Source organism: Myotis myotis, unplaced genomic scaffold (assembly GCF_014108235.1).
Source record: "Myotis myotis isolate mMyoMyo1 unplaced genomic scaffold, mMyoMyo1.p scaffold_m19_p_2, whole genome shotgun sequence".
Lineage (NCBI taxonomy): Eukaryota > Metazoa > Chordata > Mammalia > Chiroptera > Vespertilionidae > Myotis > Myotis myotis.
The window spans coordinates 810,348-829,778 of NW_023416324.1; positions in this window are offsets into that span (position 1 = coordinate 810,348).

Sequence of the window (19,431 nt, forward strand, 5' to 3'; positions counted from 1 at the left end):
GTCAGAGGAGGGGGTGCAATGCCCTGCGGCCTGGATGCACCCGTGTCCCCTGCACCCTGCAGCCAGCAGGGCATGGTGCGCCCAGACAGCAAATGACTCCCTTATCTCCCACCGGAGTCACATTCATCATCTCGGCCTCTGATATGTGGGCTCCCGGGTCCTGCCTCTGCGGGGGCGGCCGGCGCGGGTGCGAGGCGCTCAGCCATCCGTGCCCCAGCAGCCTCCGCACCAGGCGGCAGACACGCTCAGGCCTCTGCCAAGGCCAAACTGGGCGCCCCTGGGCACGGATCTGGCCACTGCGCCTCGGTTTCCCCATCTGCAAACAGGGGGGCTTGCAGTGCCCGCCTCTTGGGGGTGCTACGAGGGTGGAGGGTGCCGTCTAGGGGAGGGGCTTAGACTAACCCTGGCGCGTGGTAAGCCTCGTTCCACATGAGCCGTGAGTCGCCGTTCTCGTGGTCCCACGTCTAAGTGATGTTGCGACGTTGTCACCGTTGGCGGCTTGGAGAAGGGCAGAGGGTCAGGACGCCCCGGGAGACCAGGACATGCGGGTTGGCAAACGCTCTGTGAGATTCGGGGTCAGACTCACCTGCGTTCGAATTCTGCTCAGCCACAGCCAGCGGAGCGACCCGGGGCCGGAGGCTAACTCCTCTGAGCACCAGTCTCCCCACACGCGGGGCGGGGGTGGATTCAAGGTCAGGAAGTGGCAACTGGGCAGCCGGCGGGGCTCAGTGGTTGAGCGTCGACCTATGAACCTGGAGGTCACGGTTCGATTCCCGGTCAGAGCACAGGCCTAGGTTGCAGGCTTGATCCCCAGTATGTGTGTGTGTGTGTTTGGGGGGGAGGGGGGGGAGAAGGCGTGCAGGAGGCAGCCTATCAATGAATCTCATCATTGATGTTTCTATCTCTCTCCCCCTCTCCCTTCCTCTCAGAAAGCAATCAATCAATCAATCAATCAATAAAAGAAAGTGGTGCCTGGGCCCCTGGGCCCGATGTGGCGAGCCCTCAGAGGCAGCGCCCTTCAGAAGCGACCTTGTCATGGTCCCCGGGGATGGCGCTCCTCCTCCGTGGCGGTGCCTCCCGGGTCGGCTCACCCCGACTGTGCTGCTCCTGAGCCACAGTCCCCATCCCACCAACACGTCCGGCCCCGGGGATGGAGCTGGGCCATCGGGGAAACTGAGTCTCACACCAGGAGGGGCTTCCTGACGGCGGGCCGTTCTGGCCTGTATCGCCCACGTCATCAGCGCTCCTGCCCCCACACCTGGTCCCCCCGCCGTCCAGGGGCAGAGCCTGTGTTTATGCGGGTTTGGTCGCTCACACCTCTGCGCCCCGTAGGCCGTGTCAGGTGAGGGGCGCCCTCCCTCAGCCCTCCCCGCCCCCGGACTCCGCGTGGCCCGGGCCCAGCATCGCCCTCTGCCTAGAGAGCCCTCATGGGGTCCTCGAGCCCTGTCCCTCCGGCTTCTCCTTTCCTGGGAGCCTGGCCGGGCCAGGAGGGGGCGCTGCTGGGTGTGCTGAGACCTGGTCCAGGCGGGCTCGGGGAGAGGAGAGGACTGTGTCTCAGACTTAAATTACCCGACGTCTCTCCCACCGACACCCACCCGGGCTCCCACCTTCCTCCCCCCACCCCCGCCCAGCTTCCCGGCTCTTGTGGTCACTTCGACCTCAGCCTGAAGTGGACAGGATGACTGGCGGCTGCCCCTGCTGGCTGAGGGCCCGGTGATGGGAAAGGTGACCTGAGCGGCCCCCAGGCCCAAGTGCCGCTAGATTAACACGGTGGCCTGTGTGCAGAACAAGAGATGCAGGTCACTCACTGGGCTGCCCACTTCTGTCTAAGCCCCACCCACCTCCATCACAGCCCCACCCACCGCTGGCTAAGCCCCACCCCATCACAGCCCCACCCACCTCTGGCTAAGCCCCACCCCATCACAGCCCCACCCACCTCCATCACAGCCCCACCCACCTCAATCACAGCCCCACCCACTTCCATCTAAGCCCCACCCCCATCACTGCCCCACCCACTTCCATCTAAGCCCCACCCACCTCCATCACAGTCCCACCCCATCACAGCCCCACCCACCTCTGGCTAAGCCCCACCCCATCACAGCCCCACCCACCTCCATCACAGCCCCACCCACCTCTGGCTAAGCCCCACCCCCATCACAGCCCCACCCACCCAATCACAGCCCTGCCTACTCCATCACAGCTGACCTCCTGGTTCTTGGACCCTGTTCTGTGGGTCCCACACCAATGCCTGACCTGATGGGTGGGGAACTGGGGGTGTCCACCAGGCCTTCCACCTCCCCAAAGCCACTGACATCTGGTCCAAGCAGCCCCGGCCTCCATGCGCGGGTTAGTTACTGAGTTGTCGGGGCGTGAAGATGTTTTTCGAGTCTTTGCTGCCTGGATGCCCTGGAGAGTGTATTGATCACTGATTCATTGGGACTGAAGATGCTCTTCAGCCGGGGGCCGGGAGGGGGGCAGCGCGGGGTGTGGGTGCCAGCGCCCTTCCTCAGCCAGCACTGGCCCGCCCGCCAGAGGAACCGGGTGCCTCGGGCATCAGGAGTGGGACCTCCCACCCACGCTCCTAAGTCACTTAGGGTGCAGGAGTGACAGGTGGGGGCTGGGGCGGGGCTCCTGGGATGAATCCCGGCTCTGCCCCTCGCCAGTGGGGGAATCTTGGAAGCTGGCCCCCCTCTCCCAGGTGCCATGGCTTCCCAGCCACACGAACGGGGGGTGGGGGGTGTACCTCGTGGCACTTACACTCCAGCCTGCCCCTCTTCTGTATGTCCCGTATGTGTGTGTACGCAGTTAATCCTCACTAACCCCTCCTGGGGGACGTCCTTCCATCATTCCCACCTTCAGAGGAAGAGACGGAGGTTCTGAGTGGCCCCTTGTGCATGGAAGAATGAGGGCAGCCCCTGCCTGTGAGAGACAGGGACGCGCGTCTCACAGCCCCAGCGCTTGGCCCGGCCTGGTGTCTGCTCCGTGCACCTGTGAGCTGCTCTGGTCCCACTCAGGCCCTCCAGCCGCACGGTGTGTGTGTGCGCGCGCGCCTCCGGCCCAGTGGCCGGCCCTGCCAGCCAGATGCAGCCTCGCTGAGGCCTGGCAGTGCCAGCTGGTCGCGGGAGGCGCTGACCTCAGCCTGTTCCCAGAAGAGATTTTCTTTGGTGACTTGGGTGCAGGCACAGACGTGGGCTTTGCTCTTTTAAAAAAATATTTTTACCGATTTCAGAGAGGAAGGGAGAGAGAATCATCAATGATGAGAGGGAATCATTGATCGGCTGCCTCCTGCACGCCCCCCACTGGGGATCGAGCCCACAACCCGGGACTGCCCTGACCGGGAATCGAACTGTGACCTCCTGGTTCATAGGTCGACGCTCAACCCCTGAGCCCCGCCGGCCGGGCAGACACGGGCTTTTCGATGCCAATTTCAGAGCTTCCCCTTAGGCAGCTCCTCCGAAGAGTCAAGCGCTGGACGAAACCCTCTGTGTCTAACGAGCCTCCCCAGGCTTCCCCTCGTCCTGTGTCACACAAACCCGCTTACAGCCGGGGAGACCGAGGCGCTGCAAAGCCACATAACTCGCCGGGGCCCGGGAATCTCGCCATGCGCGTGTCAGGTTCGCACTTAGGGGCTGGCCCGGTCCACTCCCCGCTGCCTCCCCCCCTGCTCCCGGGGCGGCTCGAAGCCGGGGAGGAACTGCAGGCCACAGAACCAGGATTGGAATCAGCCCTGCCCGTCCCCAGCGACAGGATCGATTCTGACAAGACGAACGTTAACAGGGAGAAACGGGAGGTCGTGAGCCTGGGTCCCCGAGTCACCGGCACGCTGGGCGGGTGGGGGCGCGGTGGCCTCTTCCGCTGCGTGCCGGGCGGGGACACGCGTGTGAGAGCCGGGGGGGGCAGCGTGAGCCATGGGGGTGCCCTCCCAGTGCCCCACGGATTCAGGTTGTGTTTGCAGGGTAGCGTCCAGGGCCCCAGAGCTGGGTTCCCGAGTCCTGCATGCGCGGGGCAGGCCACAGCCCCAAAGGCGGGAGATGCGCCTGGGGGTGAACTTGGTTCTGAGGTCCTGGGTGCGGGTGGGCCTTTTTGTGTCGCAAACCCGCCCCCATGCAGGTCAAACTGACGAAGTGGACAGTGTTTCTCAGAGCTGTTTAAACCCGGGGCCCTCCTGGCAAATACACATCGCGTGCTGTGGCCACTGCCCCCCCGCACGGGCCCTCCCTGGGGCAGGCCGCGTGGGGACCCCAGTCTCGTGGGTTTCTTCTACAGAAAAGAGGACTCACTGGGTGATGTTTGCTGTCAGTCATTCACAGCTGAGCCAGAGTGGTTTCTCCTACAGTCACAGCGAGGCAATGGGCAAGCTGCGCCGAGGCACCAGGCCGCTGGGGGAGTCCGCCGTGCCCGCCCTGACTGGACCCACATCAGGCCCCGCGGCCCTCCCACAGCTCAGACTGCTTGTCCTCCTGGACGGACCCACGGCTCAGGGGTCTCCTGGCACCCAGCACCCGGGGGCACGAGGCAGGCAGGACTGTCCTGTTTTCTCTCTTGCTCCGCTGAGCACCTGGCACACCAGCCGGGCCAGTGCCTATCGGCTGAGCCCCCCATTGGGTCCTCCTTCCGCAGCTGTGCTGGCCGAGCGCTAGGAGCTGGCGGCTGAAACCATGGAGATGAGTCTCTAGTTCCGGAGGCCAGAGCCCGAAACCCGGGCCCCAGGGGGAGCCTTCAGCCGGCGACCCCGGCCTCGCTCCAGGCTCTGCTCCATCCTCACAGGGACTCGCCCCTCTGTGTGTCCGTCTGTGTCCCAGTTTCCCTCTCCCATAAGGACCGTGCTTGGTTGGGCGTGCTCCCGGCCTCGTGGGACTCATCTTCCCTGATACCCCCTTTCTAAGTCAGGCCACATGCTCTGGTTCCCCGGCTTCGGGCCGGGACAGATCCTTGTTTGTATTTATTTGTTTGTTAATCCTCACCCGAGGATATTTTCCCCATGGATTTTAGAGCGAGTGGAAGGGAGGGGGAGAGAGAGAGACACATCAATTGGCTACCTCCCACATGTGCCCCGACCAGGGCCAGGGACCTAGCCTGCAACCAGAGTACATGCCCTTGACAGGAATTGAATCCGGGACCCTTCAGTCCGTGGGCCGACACTCTATTCACTGATCCACATGGTTAGGGCTGCAACAAATCCTCTGAGGATACAGTTCAACACACAACCCCGATGGACGCACACGTGACCGTCAGAGAGAGGCTGGCGTGGCAGCCAGGCACCTGCCGTGCTCTGAAAGGAAGGGTTGAGGGTGAGCAACACTGAGGGCGGCCACCATGTCCTTGACAGCGAGACTGGGACGAGGATGCTGAACATAAAAGTAGCCAGCAGTTACCGGCAGTGACCGGCAGTGACCGGCAGTGGCCCCATGTCAGGCACTGAGCGAAGTGCTTTATGGGGACCATCCCTGGGCCCCATGGCTGCCCTCCCGGGGAGTCGATCACTCGCCCACTTCCTTATTCAAGAACCACGCAGCGTCATCCTCCGTGGTGCCCGGTGCTGGTGGGACGGGAGCCCCGACAAGCCCAGAGTCCAACTTTGTTACGTTTTCCTTCTCTGCCCCCGTCTGTCTCACTCCCATCATCACCACGTCCCTCCTCCATCGATTCTCGAATCCTCAGAGTCCATTGCTGTCCTCTGCCCGGCCATTTGATGACCTGCCATAAAGAGAAGGTCAAGGGCAGTAATCCCCGATTTCAGACAAATAGAAGCCCTTCCTCTGAAAAGGCAGAGGATAACATTCAAATAAAACTAAAGAGTCGTCAGAATATTTTTAAGAGAACCGTGACCTTTCCGTCTGACCTCTCGGTGAGCAAATCCAACACGCAATCATGTCTTCCCCGAACTGGAGTGGCTTTGAGTCTTAACGCGTTAGATTTGGTTTAACGCAGAGAACAGCTTTATGCCACGAATTAGTGTCCCCAGCGGAGTGAGTGTCATGGGAAGAGCCTGGAGATCCCCACGAACACAGCCAGCCCCTGGCGTTACTGGGAAGGCTCTGGGGGTGGGGGCTGGGCAGGCAAGGACCCGGATGTCTACCAAATGGCCCTGAGGGTTGGTTTCAGTCTCAACTTTAAATTATTCCATTAATTGGCTGACTCACCAATCTGTCATCCTTCCGCTGCACATTTTCAGAACATTCTTTGTGTGTGTGTGTATGAGGTATAATCGATATATAAAAAATTGCACACTTTTAGTATATGTGCTTTAATGAACGTGGACATATGCAAACACCCGATTCCAGCAAAGCACTAAATATATTCATCGCCTCCAAAAATTTTCTTGCATTTGCATGTGTGTGTGTGTGTGTGTGTGTGTGTGCGCGCGCGATTGGTAAGAACACACAATAGAGTATTGTTAAGTGTAGGTATTCTGCATGTAAAACATGAAAGCAGGTGATGAGGGTAGAGGTCAGCTCTCAAGAAGCTTCTGGAATCATAGGTGCTGTCGCTGGGGTGGGATCACGGGCCGTGAGCGGCAGAGCAGCGGTAGCTCTTGAAGCTGACACAGTGGCCTCGCTGGTACAGTCAGTCACCATCGCTGATCCAGTCTCCGTCACTGATCCAGTCTCCGTACTGACACAGTCACGTCACCGATACAGGCGCCCTCACTGATGCTCTAGGCCAGTGGTCGGCAAACTCATTAGTCAACAGAGCCAAATATCAACAGGACAACGATTGAAATTTCTTTTGAGAGCCAAATTTTTTAAACTTAAACTATATAGGTAGGTACACTGTTATTAACTTAATTAGGGTCCTCCTAAGGCTTAGGAAGAGCCACACTCAAGGGGCCAAAGAGCCGCCTGTGGCTCGCGAGCCGCAGTTTGCCGACCACGGCCTAGGTGCTTGGGTCTTGGAGCTCAGCTCTGGCACCTGCAGGGGGTCAAGGTGGCCCCTGGAAATGGCCGTCAGACCTGTGCTGCTCGTCAGGGATGGCGAGGCCCCCCCTGGCCCCCTCCCCACTGATGGAGCCCCTGCGGTGTGGCTGTAACGATACTTACTTTTAACATTTTATTTATTGATAATTTACAATTGCATTTGACATCCTGGATTATTCTACATTGGTTTCAGGTCTACAGCACAGCGGTGGGACGTTTATGGAATTTAACTGTAATTATAATCCATTCGCCTCCCTTCCCTGCGCCCACCCGGAGCCGACTCCTCTCGGCAATGTCCGGCGTGTGCACCTCACAGTGGGTGTCCCTTCGGCAGCGGCCCAGCCCCGACGGCTGCTCTGATGGCAGCGTCTGCGCACCTCCCTCGCCTGTGATCTCAGGGGACGGTTGAGGTCCAGGGGAGGCCAGTGGTCTTTGTTCCCTTTGGAGCCGGGATTAGGAAAGACTGCGGAGGTGGAGGGCTGCCAGCTGCTGTTGCCATGGACACGGACGGCTGAGGGGATCTGAAAGCCATCAGCTAGTCTGTGAGCCGCAGGGAGAAGCCGGGGCCTCCGTTCTCAGGGGTGCTGTGGGAAGCCTGGGAGGTGGGGGGACAGGAGCTGGGGTCCTAGGCAGGTTCAAGAAGGAGGCAAAGGGACTCGAGGGGGTGGGGCATCGCTCAGCCTGAGCCAGGGCCCTGGCTCCCCAGGCCCGTGATGGGTGGGTGTGTTCTACAGGGCAGGGGCCCAGGATGTCCCAGGGCTGCAGTGCACGTGGTGTGGCCTTGATGGGAGCTCCAGGAGCAAGAGGCAAGGATTCCCAAGGCTGCCTGAGTGCTGAGTGTGGAGGGGGCTGGTCTCCAAACACTTCATGGTGAGGGGGGCGCGGAGCGGGGTTAATGGGAAAACAGCCTGGCTGTCTGCAGTGTGGCTGCTGCTTCTTCCTGGTCACACTTCTGAAGCCCAGAGGCCCCACAGGAAGGGGTCACTAACCATCTGACCCTGAGGTCACCGGGGGAAGTGGGCCCCAACCATGGACGTCCCCGTCGTCCCGTATCACTGAGAAACAGAAACTCTTTTTTAAAAAAAGATACTTTATTGATTTCAGAGAGGAAGGGAGGAGAGAGAGAGAGAAAGAAACATCAATGATGAAACAGAATCATGCCTCCTGCACACCCCCTACTGGGGATCAAGCCCATGACCTGGGCATGTGCCCTTGACCGGGACTCAAACCCGGGACCTTCAGTTCACAGGCCGACGATCTACCCACTGAGCCAAACTGGCGGGGGTGCAAATAAGAACTCCTGATGAAGACAAGATTGGGCTTTTCCCTGGAGGGATGGGTGGAGAGGGGACTGCGGAAGGTGGGGAGGGGTGAGCGGAGTGGGTGGGGCCTGCGGGTGGCCCTGACATCAGGGGAGTCCGGCACCAGCTCTGGAAGGTGGCCCGCAGCCTCCACCGCCCTCACCTGGTCTCACACTCGGTGCCAGTCCTGGCGTCCCAGACCCATTCTCATCCAAGCCGGCGAGCAGTTCCCGTGTACCGAGGGGCATTCGTGTAGCACAGGTGGGCCCTGCCCTGCGGGCGCCGGCGAAGCTGGCATGTGGAGCCGATGGAGGGAGTGGGGTCTCTGAGGGTTTCCTACTGTAGCTGTGAAAGGAGTTACCACTGCAGGGAGGGGCCGGCTACCCTGGAACCTCTCGTACTGTTCCTGCAACTTCCTGTGAGAGTATAATGATGTCGAATGTAGATATAATTTAATAGTTTAACATTTAATACACCCTTTAGCATTTAATGCATTTTCTTAATTCAATTTAATTGATATTAAAACGAAATTGGATTTAATATAATAAACCCACATAAATATAAATAGCAATAAATAAATGCTTGCAGGCGGCTTAAACATTTAGATCAGGTACTGGTAAAGGTTTTAGGTGATTTCCGTCCCTAATTATAAAAAAATAAATAACAAAGGAAGCGCCAAATCGACCCGGCGATGGCGACTTTCCCCAGATGCTGAGAAGCGGGCCAGGTGCTGGGCGAGCTGGCGGCGTGAGAGGAGGGGTGCTCTGTGCCAGGGATGGGGGGCCGGGGGGGCGGGCGTCGGGTGAGGCCGGTGTCCGTGACCCCCTCCAGCCTTTATTTCCACCGCTGTCCTTGGACATGGGTCATCCTTTAGCTCTAAAGTTGAGGGACCCCATGGCTTCCCCTTTGGGGGGTTCCGGGCCAGCGGCACCTTCAAGCCTCAGACACAGGACATGCCCACGGCCCCCTGACCTCGAAGGGGGCGCCCTCCACCCGCCTCCCGATCCCCTTGGCCGTCTCCTCTCCGTGAGAGCTCTCGTCCAGCCCCGAGGGAAACATAAGAGCTGGTTGGACGGCCATTTTAATCAGCGGCGAAGCTGCCTGTGGGGCCGCCCGCGATGCAGCGAGGTATTTCATGGCTTGTTTTCTTTACAGCCATCCCGACGGGCACGCAAAGTCACGGGACAGCCCAGTTCCTGCCACCTTTGGGCCCCATTTTAATTTTATTTTTTAAAAAATATATTTTTATTGGTTTCAGAGAGGAAGGGAGAGGGATAGAGGATAGAAACATCAATGATGAGAGAGAATTATTGATCTGCTGCCTCCTGCACGCTGCCTCCTGGGGATCGAGCCCACAACCTAGGCATGTGCCTTTGGCTGGAATCAAACCCGGGACCCTTCAGTCCACAGGCTGACGCTCTATTCACTGAGCCACACCGGCCAGGGCTGGGCCCCATTTTAGATGTCATAGTGTGACTCACTTGTTTTCAGAAGTGCCGGCCCAGGGAGGGACGTGGCTGCCCTTAGGAGCCTATTCCAGGAGAAGGGATGTCTGCCCTGGGTCATGAGGGGTCTGGGAGAGCTGGGAGGGCTGAGAGGCAGGGATGCGCTCAGACAGCGGAGCCCGGCTCAGCCCTCATTGGTGACCTTGTTGGTGCCTCCTCACCCTCCCGGGCCATGATGGACATGATGACGGACAGCTGCCTTCGGGGTCCCTGCCCCTGCCCCAGGAGAGGGCGCCCAGAAGGAGGGAGAGCAGTTTTCCTGGCGATGAGGCCGCCTGCAGGGTGCTTGAAGGTTTGGGGTGAGTGAGGGTCCACCACCTGGGAGCCCCTGTGACTCTGGGACTTGCTTTGTCTTCAGGAAAGCGGGCGAGTGGCCGTTGGCCCAGCGGAGTTGGTCCTACTGTGTGCTATACTGGTCAGATCTGGAAGGAAATGAGCCTGTGCGGTTGGCTTTGAGTCAAGCAGGAAGGAGCCCTTGGGGGCCTGCGGGGACAGCTGCCTGTCTCCAGCTCTCATCCAACCAGAGCGCAGCACAGGACTGCAGGCTGGATGATGGACAGCTCGGCTGTGTGAGGAATCGTGGGGCCTGGGGTGACTCCAGAGAATTACAGAGAAGAAACTGTTCCAATTTCAACATTGGGAGAAAAGCAGGTTCTAGAAACTCAACAGGCCGGAAAGCATTTGAGCTGGAGTGCCTGAATCTGGCTGCTCACGGTCTCACCATGTTCCATACTGGTCGGTCCTACTGCGTTCCATGCTGGCCAGTCTCACTGTGTTCCACACTGGCGGGTCCCACTGTGCTCCATACTGGTCTGTCTCACTGTGTTCCAAACTAGTCAGTCCCACTGTGCTCCATACTGGTCTGTCTCACTGTGTTCCAAACTAGTCAGTCCCACTGTGCTCCATACTAGTCGGTCTCACTGTGTTCCAAATTGGTTGGTCCCACTGTGTTCCATGCTGGTGGATCCTACTGTGCTCTATACTGTTCAGTCCCACTGTGTTCCGAACTGGTTGGTCCTACTGTGTTCCATACTGGTGGGTCCTACTGTGTTCCAAACTGGTCTGTCTCACTGTTCCATACTGGTCAGTCCTACTGTGTTCCATGCTGGTCAGTCTCACTGTGTTCCAAACTGGTTGGTCCTACTGTGTTCCATACTGCTGGGCCTCACTGTGTTCCATACTGGTCCTACTATGCTTCATCCTGGTCAGTTATACCATGTTCCATACTGGTCGGTACTACTGTGTTCCAAACTGGTCAGTCCCACTGTGTTCCATACTGGTTGGTCCTACCATGTTCCAAACTGGTCAGTCCTACCGTGCTCCATACTGGTGGGTCCTACTATGCTCTATACTAGTCGTCCCTACTGTGTTCCATATTGGTCGGCCCTACTCTGTTCCATACTGGTCGGCCCTACTGGGTTCCATACTGGTTGGTCTCACTGTGTTCCCTACTGGGTTGGACATACTAGTATTTGCGAGGCCTTGGGGGTCTGGGACACTTACCACCATCGTTTACACGTCTAACAGGCCCTGAAGAGGCTGGGAACAAGCAGTGTTCGCCCTGGGAAGGCAGAGGCAGGGAGTGCTGCTCTGAATGTGGAGGTGAAGATGGGAAAGAGCTGGTTCTCTCGGTGACCTCAGCGCAGGACTGAGGGGTCAGAGAAATTGGTTTTCTTCCGATAAAAGGCGGGCGCTCCTCCAAGCGGGAGGTATTCAGAGAGGGAACGGGCCACCCCGCGGGGCAGAGAGCAGCCCGGCTCCTGGGTGTCCCGGGGAGGCTGGCCGGATGTGCTGAGACTCGGTGGATGCTGGGCGGGGCCGAGGGGTTCTGGCTAAACGGTGCCCAAGCCACACAGGGAGGCCTGAGGTGGAGGAGAGCTGGCACCGAGATTCCCTTTCATGCTCGCTAAGGGCAGCCGCTAGCGTTTTCGCAGCGGGAGCCCAGTATGTGACCCAGTTCCCGCCTCTGCCGGCTGGTCGCATTGCATTGGGGCTGCAAAGGGTGATCACGTGGTGATGAAACGCAGCAGTTAGCCAGGTGCTCTCTCCCTAGGGGCCAGGCTCCGCCCTCTGCAGAGCTAACATCCCATCTAGACTCACAACCCCTGCCTTCGCGGGCAGGGGTGGGGGTGGAGGTTGCGGGATTCCTCTGAGAAGAGCTATTCACGCTGTTTTCAGCACTGAATTCACCACTTTGTAAAGTTCAGCGAGTCCAGGAGCCACGCTGAGAATCCTGTCTTGGATCGTGGGTGCATTTTGTCGCCACCTGTCTGCCAGAGGGCCTGAGCGAGGGAGAAAGAGGCGGGGTCGAAGTCACTCCATCCTCCCCCCCCAAGGTGGGTCAGCGGCCTGTGCTGTGAAAGAGGGCATGTCCGTGAGTTTGATCACCTAGCGAGGGAAGCGGGTCTGTGCTGTTCCATGATGGGGTGACCACTCGGGAAGGCCCAGACCCTCAGGCAGAGGCAGAGTGGGGGAAGCAGAAGCCCTGGCCACTGGAAGCAGCCGCTGGTCCTGTCCCCACTCTCTGCGGCAGGGGTGTGTGACCTCTTGCTCCCGGCACTGCGCACCTGCCTGTCATCGCACCTGCCTGTCATTGCTGCGGCCTCCAGCACATTCCGTTCTCTGCAGGGGCCGCCCTGCTGCTCAGCCACCTCAGCCGCCTCTTTTGTTCTCAGTGCTTTTCTTTCGCCTTCTATGTGGGCAGCAGGATTCTCCACAGCCTTTGATGAGAGCAGAAGAGAGAGGCGCCAATTAAATAAGATAGAGATTCTCTTGTCCAACCTCCTACCTCTGACTCTGGAACCAACAAATTCGTTGCTTACCCTGGCTGGTTGAGCCTTGATCATGAGCCAAGAGGTCACTGGCTGGATTCCTGGTCAGGGCACAGGCCCGGGTTGTGGGCTTGATCCCCCGTAGGGATGTGCAGGAGGCAGCTGATCAGTGTTTCTATCTCTATCCTTCTCCCTTCCTCTCTCTTTAAAATCCATAAAAACATATAGTAAAACCAAATTCGTTGCTTTGTAAAGCTTTCCTAGCATGCAGGGAGATTAAAAATATTTGCAGACTCCAAGTGTGAGATCTGAAAGGGTGTCTGTTTTGGCTTTGCAAAAATGCCTAGTTAAAATGACACAATTTCTTTCTCAGTTGAAGCCTAGATGAGTTACTTGTAGACATTTAAAAAACAACGGTATTCCCTTTTTTTCCTAAACAAAAATGTTCATGGAATCACAATATATAAAACAGGCAAAAATGACTTATTCTGACCGAGCAGGGGCAAGGTCCAGGTGCCCACCCCTGGGCATTCAGGGCAGCGCCTGAGAAAAAACTGGAAGCCTGCCACCCCGCATACAGGGGAGCAGTGCGTGGGACTTGTTCCAGGCAGGGGCCTTCCGGCGGCTCTGGACTTCCCATAAGAGTTTACAGCCCAATCTATTCATTTAACGAACAGTTATTGGCTGCCCACCATATGTCAGGGTTTGTTAGGTATTTGGAATACTTCAGTGGATGCGAAAAACAAGGTCCTGCTTTATAGGGCTCGGCGGTTAGCGAGTGACACAGGCATTTTGTGGTGAGTGCTGTGCAGGAATTAACAGCCTGACGTGGCTGAGCGGCAGGGGAGGGGCTGCTTTAGGCGGGCGGCCCTCACCGACGTGCAGGTGTGAACTGGACGGGGGCTTCTCTCCCAGGCTAACTTGTTTTCCCGAGCCGCGACGCCATCTGGGCTAAAGGGAATCCCAGCACTGCCTGAGAGGAGGCCCTCAAAGGGGTCCTGTCCAACAATTCCTGGGCAGATGCACGCCCCAAAGATGCAAGGTGCAGGCGAATTTGGGAGCAGAGAGATCGTCTGGCAAGGATGGGTAGAGGAGTGGGAATGGGTGAAACATCAGCCTTTTCTTTCTTTTTAAAAAATGTATTGATTGGAGAGAGAAAGAGAGCGAGACATAGATATTTGTTGTTCCACGTACTTATGCATTTATTGGCTGATTCTTTTATGTGCCCTGATTGGGGATTGAATCCACAACCTTGGCCTATTGGGACGACACTCTAATCAAGTGAGCTACGTGGACAGAGCCATCAGTCTCTTCTTTTCTTGTTTTTTTTTTTTTTAAAAAAATATATTTTTTATTGATTTCAGGGAAGAAAGGAGAGGGAGAGAGAGAGATAGAAACATCAATGATGAGAATCATTGATCGGCTGCCTTCTGCACGCCCCCTACTGGGGATCGAGCACGTAACCCAGGCATGTGCCCTCGACCAGAATCGAACCCGGGACCCTTCAGTCCTCAGGCCAACAGTCTCTTCTTGAAAAGGAACGGACATCATTGGGGCGTTTGTGAGGGACGCTTGAGGGTGATGCATGCTTGGCCCTTCTCTCCTGGCACGTGCGCCGTCTATGGGGGATCAATGCATTCTTGAGGCGGGTCCAGGAAGACGCTTAGGGCGGCTTCATAGCTACTGGGGCACCTGGAGAATCAAAGGGAGGGGTTGACAAGAGGCAGCTCTGCCAGCCCCAGCCGAGCCGGAAACAACTGCCCTCATCCGCACCTGTCCTTCAGGACCACGGAGAGCACCCCAGGCAGCGGGGTGAGCCAAAGGCGGTCAGGTGTCCTCCTTCAGGACCACGGAGAGCACCCCAGACAGCGGGGTGAGCCAAAGACGGTCAGGTGTCCTTCTTCAGGACCACGGAGAGCGGGGTCCCCTCCCAGGCCTCCTCGTGGGACACAGGAGGTCACATGTCCTCCTTCAGGACCACGGAGAGCACCCCCAGGCCACGGGGGTGGGCCAAAGGCGGTCACGTGTCCTTCAGGACCACGGAGAGCGGGATCCCTTCTCAGTCCTCTGGGTGGAGCAAAGGCAGTGGGTCTCCAGGGTGAAGCTAGGGCAGCAAAGCATGAGTTACAAGAAGATGGAGAAGGGAAACATACACACCGTCCTTATCATAGAAGCTATTTCATTCCTAACAACCATGCTCACGCCATACCTGGACGAACCACGCCTCAAGCAATGGAAGAGTCCACCACTGAACAAACACAAGCAAAAGATATTCTCACCTGGGGATATTTTTCCACTCATTTTTAGAGAGAGTGGAAGGGAGAGGGAGAGACAGGGAAACATCCATGCGAGAGAGAAGCATCGATTGGTTGCCTCCTGCACGCACCCCGACCAGGGCTGGAGAACCTGCAACCAAGGTACGTGCCCTTGACTGGAATCGAAGCCGGGACCCTTCAGTCCACGGGCTGATGCTCTGTCCACTGAGCCAAACCGGTGAGGGTAAATGTCTGTTTGTTTTTTGTTTTTGTTTTTTTATCAGAGACACTGGCCCTCCGTGGGTCTTGAGCTGCCTGCCTTCACACTGGAACTACACATGGGGTCCTGGGTCTGCAGCTTGCCCACTCGCCCTGCATATCCTGGGGCATGTCAGCCTCCACAGTCATGCGAGCCAAGTCCTTAGAATAAATCTCTTCCTACTTACGTCTGTGTGGCTGTAGGCATCCCACGGGGTGCGCTTCTCTGGAGAGCCCCGGGTAACACAGGCTTTGTTCCCGGCAGGAGGCTCCGTCCGGCCCTCACTGCGCAGTCAGAGATGAAGGCGCCGGCTTGATGACTCACTGACTGACGCAAAGCACCCTTTTGCATCGTGGGGACGGCCACGCCACTATTTGATGTTCTTGGGAAAGCCTGGTGTTCGAGCTTGGATTTTTGCAATTGGGAAAGCGGCGGGTACTCGGAGCTGAGTGTCGGAGCTGCTTGGGGGGCCTCCGTGGGCGGCGCTGCCGCGAGCGAGCCATGGGCCGGCGTCGGTTCCAGCTCTCCCAAATGCCAGCCAGATGGTGCGCGATTTGCCCGTGATTTCCCAGGCCTCCCCTCATTTGGCCGAGCGGATGCTTGGCGGCCAGGGTGCTGGCCACGAGGAGGCCGAGTTGCGGCTGGCTGGCATGCTCTCCGCTCCCCTCGGCCTTGTTAGAGCGATGGCTCCAGCCGCCGTCCACGTATTCCAGGCCCCATAAAGCAGGCTTGATTACACAGTTATGTTAGCGCGCTGACACGGAACGGCAGCCGACCCGGGATTCATCAGCACCGCGCGGGCTCTCCGGGCCCAATGGCCGTCTCGAGGAACATTTGACAGCCCGTCGGCCCCGGGTGTTACACGGACAAAAGCCATTTCTGTGCCTGAGAGACTTCCCTATCCTGCACTTAAGAACTTTTATGGGTTTGTGGTGACATTTCTATTTTAATTTGCTAATTATTATTGCTGAAATTGAGAGGCAACTCCAGATTTATTGCATTTCACAGGCTGTTGTGTTCCGTATACAGCTGTGAATCTAACAGACAGGAAGGCAACCTGCCCGGCACAGCGCACGCTAATCTGCTGGGCACCGGGCGCCCGGTGCCAGGTGAGGCCTGGCTCCTGCGGGGTGTGGAGTGCAGGGAGCCCGTCAGACCTACTGGCAAACACCTCCACCATGCCCCTGGCCGGTGGCTTCGGAGAGGACCCTGGGGAGGTGCAGAGAGAGCCTGGGTCCTTTCTCCTCAGGGTGCTTGCCCCGCGGGGCTCGCAGACGGATCCTCCTTCGTCTCTCCCAGGCACCACTGGCTGCCAGGTAGCGCAACACCAGCAAGCCACTGGGCACGGTGCTCCCGCACCACGGAGCACGGCCAGGAGGGGCCCTCGGTGGCGCTGCTGCTACCCATGTTCACAGCAGGTCAACATCTCAGAGTCCCCCCCGGAGTGAGTGTGAGGCGCACATGTGCGCGTACACACACACACACACACACACACACTCACTCACTCACTCTCACTCGCTTTTACTTAGGGCTGGCGCTGCCTTGTATATTGTTATTGATCTATTTTATTTATTTATTTAAATTTGTTTTTATTGATTTTTAGAAAGAGGAAAGGGAAAGGGATAGATAGAAACACTGATGAGAGAGAAACATTGATGGGCTGCCTCCTGCACGCCCCGCACTGGGGATCGAGCCTGCAACCTGGGTATGTGTCCTGACTGGGAATCAAACCGTGACCTTCTGGTTCATAGGTCGACGCTCAACCACTGAGCCCCGCCGACTGGCAGTCTATTTTATTTTGCACCCCTTCCCCCCTTATTTATAAGAGCTCTTGCACTGTTTCGACATTGCTCGGTGGGCACTGCCCCCCCTGCCCCCCATGAATTGCAACCTCTGTGAGGACAGGGATGGTGCCAGCTCCTTGAGCCCTATCCCCACAAGACACAGCGGACCGGAAACATGAAGCGCTGGCTGTTACTCGTGTGTCAGACGCACCCTGGAGCCTTTTCGGGGCCTGGAAATACGTGACCACCACGGCAATGGGCTTCAGGAAATGGCGGCGCTGGGAGAAGCCTCGCGGCGATGAACTAGCCCAGGACCCATCATAACAGGGGAGCCGCCCAGACCTCCGCGTTAAGTGAAAGGTGGGATGAAACTGCACACAGCCTGTGATTGAGCTACACGAATATATTATTATTTTGTTATTCATTTAACCCTGACCTTGTTCCATAAAGAATTTAAAACTTGTTGCAAATATTGGTGTAGTGACGCACATGGGACAGCTGCCTGTCCCCTCACCCAGGGGCCTCTGGGGAAAGGCAGTCTCGTTCTTTCAGGCCAGACCCTTGCCGTCTACAGCAGCGAGGTCACCGGGGTCCTCGGTCTCCCCGAGGGGTCTGCATGTGAGGACAGGTCTTTTGCCAAGATGATAAACCACACCCCTGTGCCCAGGGCCCCCAGGGACCAGGTCTGTGCTCATGCGAGGTCTCCCAGGGCCTGTAGGCACCCTCACTCATGCCTGTGGATGCCCATGGATGCCTGTTGATGCCCATGGATGCCCGTTGATGCAGAGAGAGGAGAGACTGAGGATGCCCGATGCCCACAGATCAGGCCCAGCATCTGCTTGGTGGCTGAGCTGCCTGGAGGCAGGTGTGTCCCACCCCCATTAGAGCCGTGGGTGGCGGGAGCCTTGCTGCAGGGCCTCCTCTCCAGGCTGTGTCCTGAATCACCGAAGCTGTCCCCTGCTCTGCCTGTGGGAGTGGGTGCCTGAACCCCCACTTCCAGACCCCTGGTGAACTTGGTTCTCTGACGCAATGGGGAATTTGGTCCTAACGGAGAATCCTGAAAATTACCCGTGGTTGTGTTTTGTTTCCTGAGTTCCCTCGGGGGCGGGTTCCGCTCCTGGGGCTCCTGCTCTGGCTTTGACCTTGGACTCAGACGTAATGAACCCGGCTGAGCGCTGCCCGCAGGCCCCCGGGGCTCCCCTGGGCTGGACCCGGCTCTGGCTCTGGAGGGGCTCACGCTGGGGAGGAAATGGACTTACCTGGACCCCAGGCTATTTATTGAGGAGACGGCCTGACCCCGGGGCCTGCCTCTGGTGTCCGCTCCCCATTCCCTCTGCACCCGCCTCTGGGACCACCCCCCCGGGACCCCACCTCTAGGACCCCACCTTTGGGACCCCCCACCCCGGGACCCCGCTCTCCAAGGCTGCTTCCCTGGAAGGAAATCCAGTGTTTCTGCCCGAGGACACCCCGCCCCTTGGGGGTGCAGCCCCTTATCGTGACCTCAGCTCCTGGGCGGGCAGCAGCTTTAAGCTCGTGGTCCCTACGTCACGTCTCCCGGGACGCCCAGCACACGCCGAGCTGGACGTAGGGGAGCAGTCACCGTGGCGTGGCGGGTGTTTGCATATATTCCCGGCCCCGTGAGCGACGGTTATGGACAGGAGGTCTCAGGACCGCAGCTGCCCTGGGCCCGAGAGGGCGTGGAGGCACCGCTGTCCCCACCCATGGCTGGCTCTTCTCTGCATCTCCACATACGTGTCCCCAGGCACGTCGGCTGCCTCTCCTGGGCCAGGCGGACACAGGCCGCCCCTCCCATGCTGGAGAGGCCGAGGGACCGAGCCTGTGGGCCTAAGGCTGTGGGGGACGGATGAGCGCTGACACCTCTGGAGCCTGGATGGAGGGAGCTCCTGGTCTGCAGGAGGCGGCTCTGTGGAGCTGCAAGCGGGATGGCTGGGGAGGGACGGGGCAGAGGCAGCCTGGGGGAGCCGGGCCGGCAGGGGAAGAATGCGACCCCCGCAAGGCCTCTGGCTCTCCCTCTGAGACTGGTTCAGAACCCACTGCTCCCCACCTTCCCCGGCTGCGGCCTCGGTTCACGCCGCCCGTCAGGGCGAGGGAGCAGCCTGCTGGCCTCCCGGCTTCCGTGCTGTTTTGCTGCAGCCTGGCCTGCCCTCAACACGCCCCCGAAGCTCCTGTAAAACCCCATCAGATCACGTCCTGCGTGTTCCCCAGACCCTCCAGGGGTCCCCCGAAGTGGTTAGTGTGAAAAGTTCAAGTCTGACCCAGCCGGCGGGGCTCGGGGGCTGAGCGTTGACCTATGAACCAGGAGGTCACGGTTCAATTCCCCGTCAGGGCACAGGCCCGGGTTGCGGGCTCCATCCCCAGTATGGGGCGTGCAGGAGGCAGCTGACCAATGATTCTTTCTCATCATTGATCTCTCTCTCTCTCTCTCTCTCTCTCTTCCTTCCTCTCTGAAATCAATAAAAATATATTTTTTAAAAAAGAATTCGTGTCTGCCCGCAGCCTCAGAATGTGACTTTGTTTGGAAATAGGTCTTCGCAGACGGACGCGTTAAGAATGGAGACGCAGCCGCTCTGACGGCTGTCCCGGCCGGAGAGGGGAGGGCGGGCACAGGGCAGCTGCGA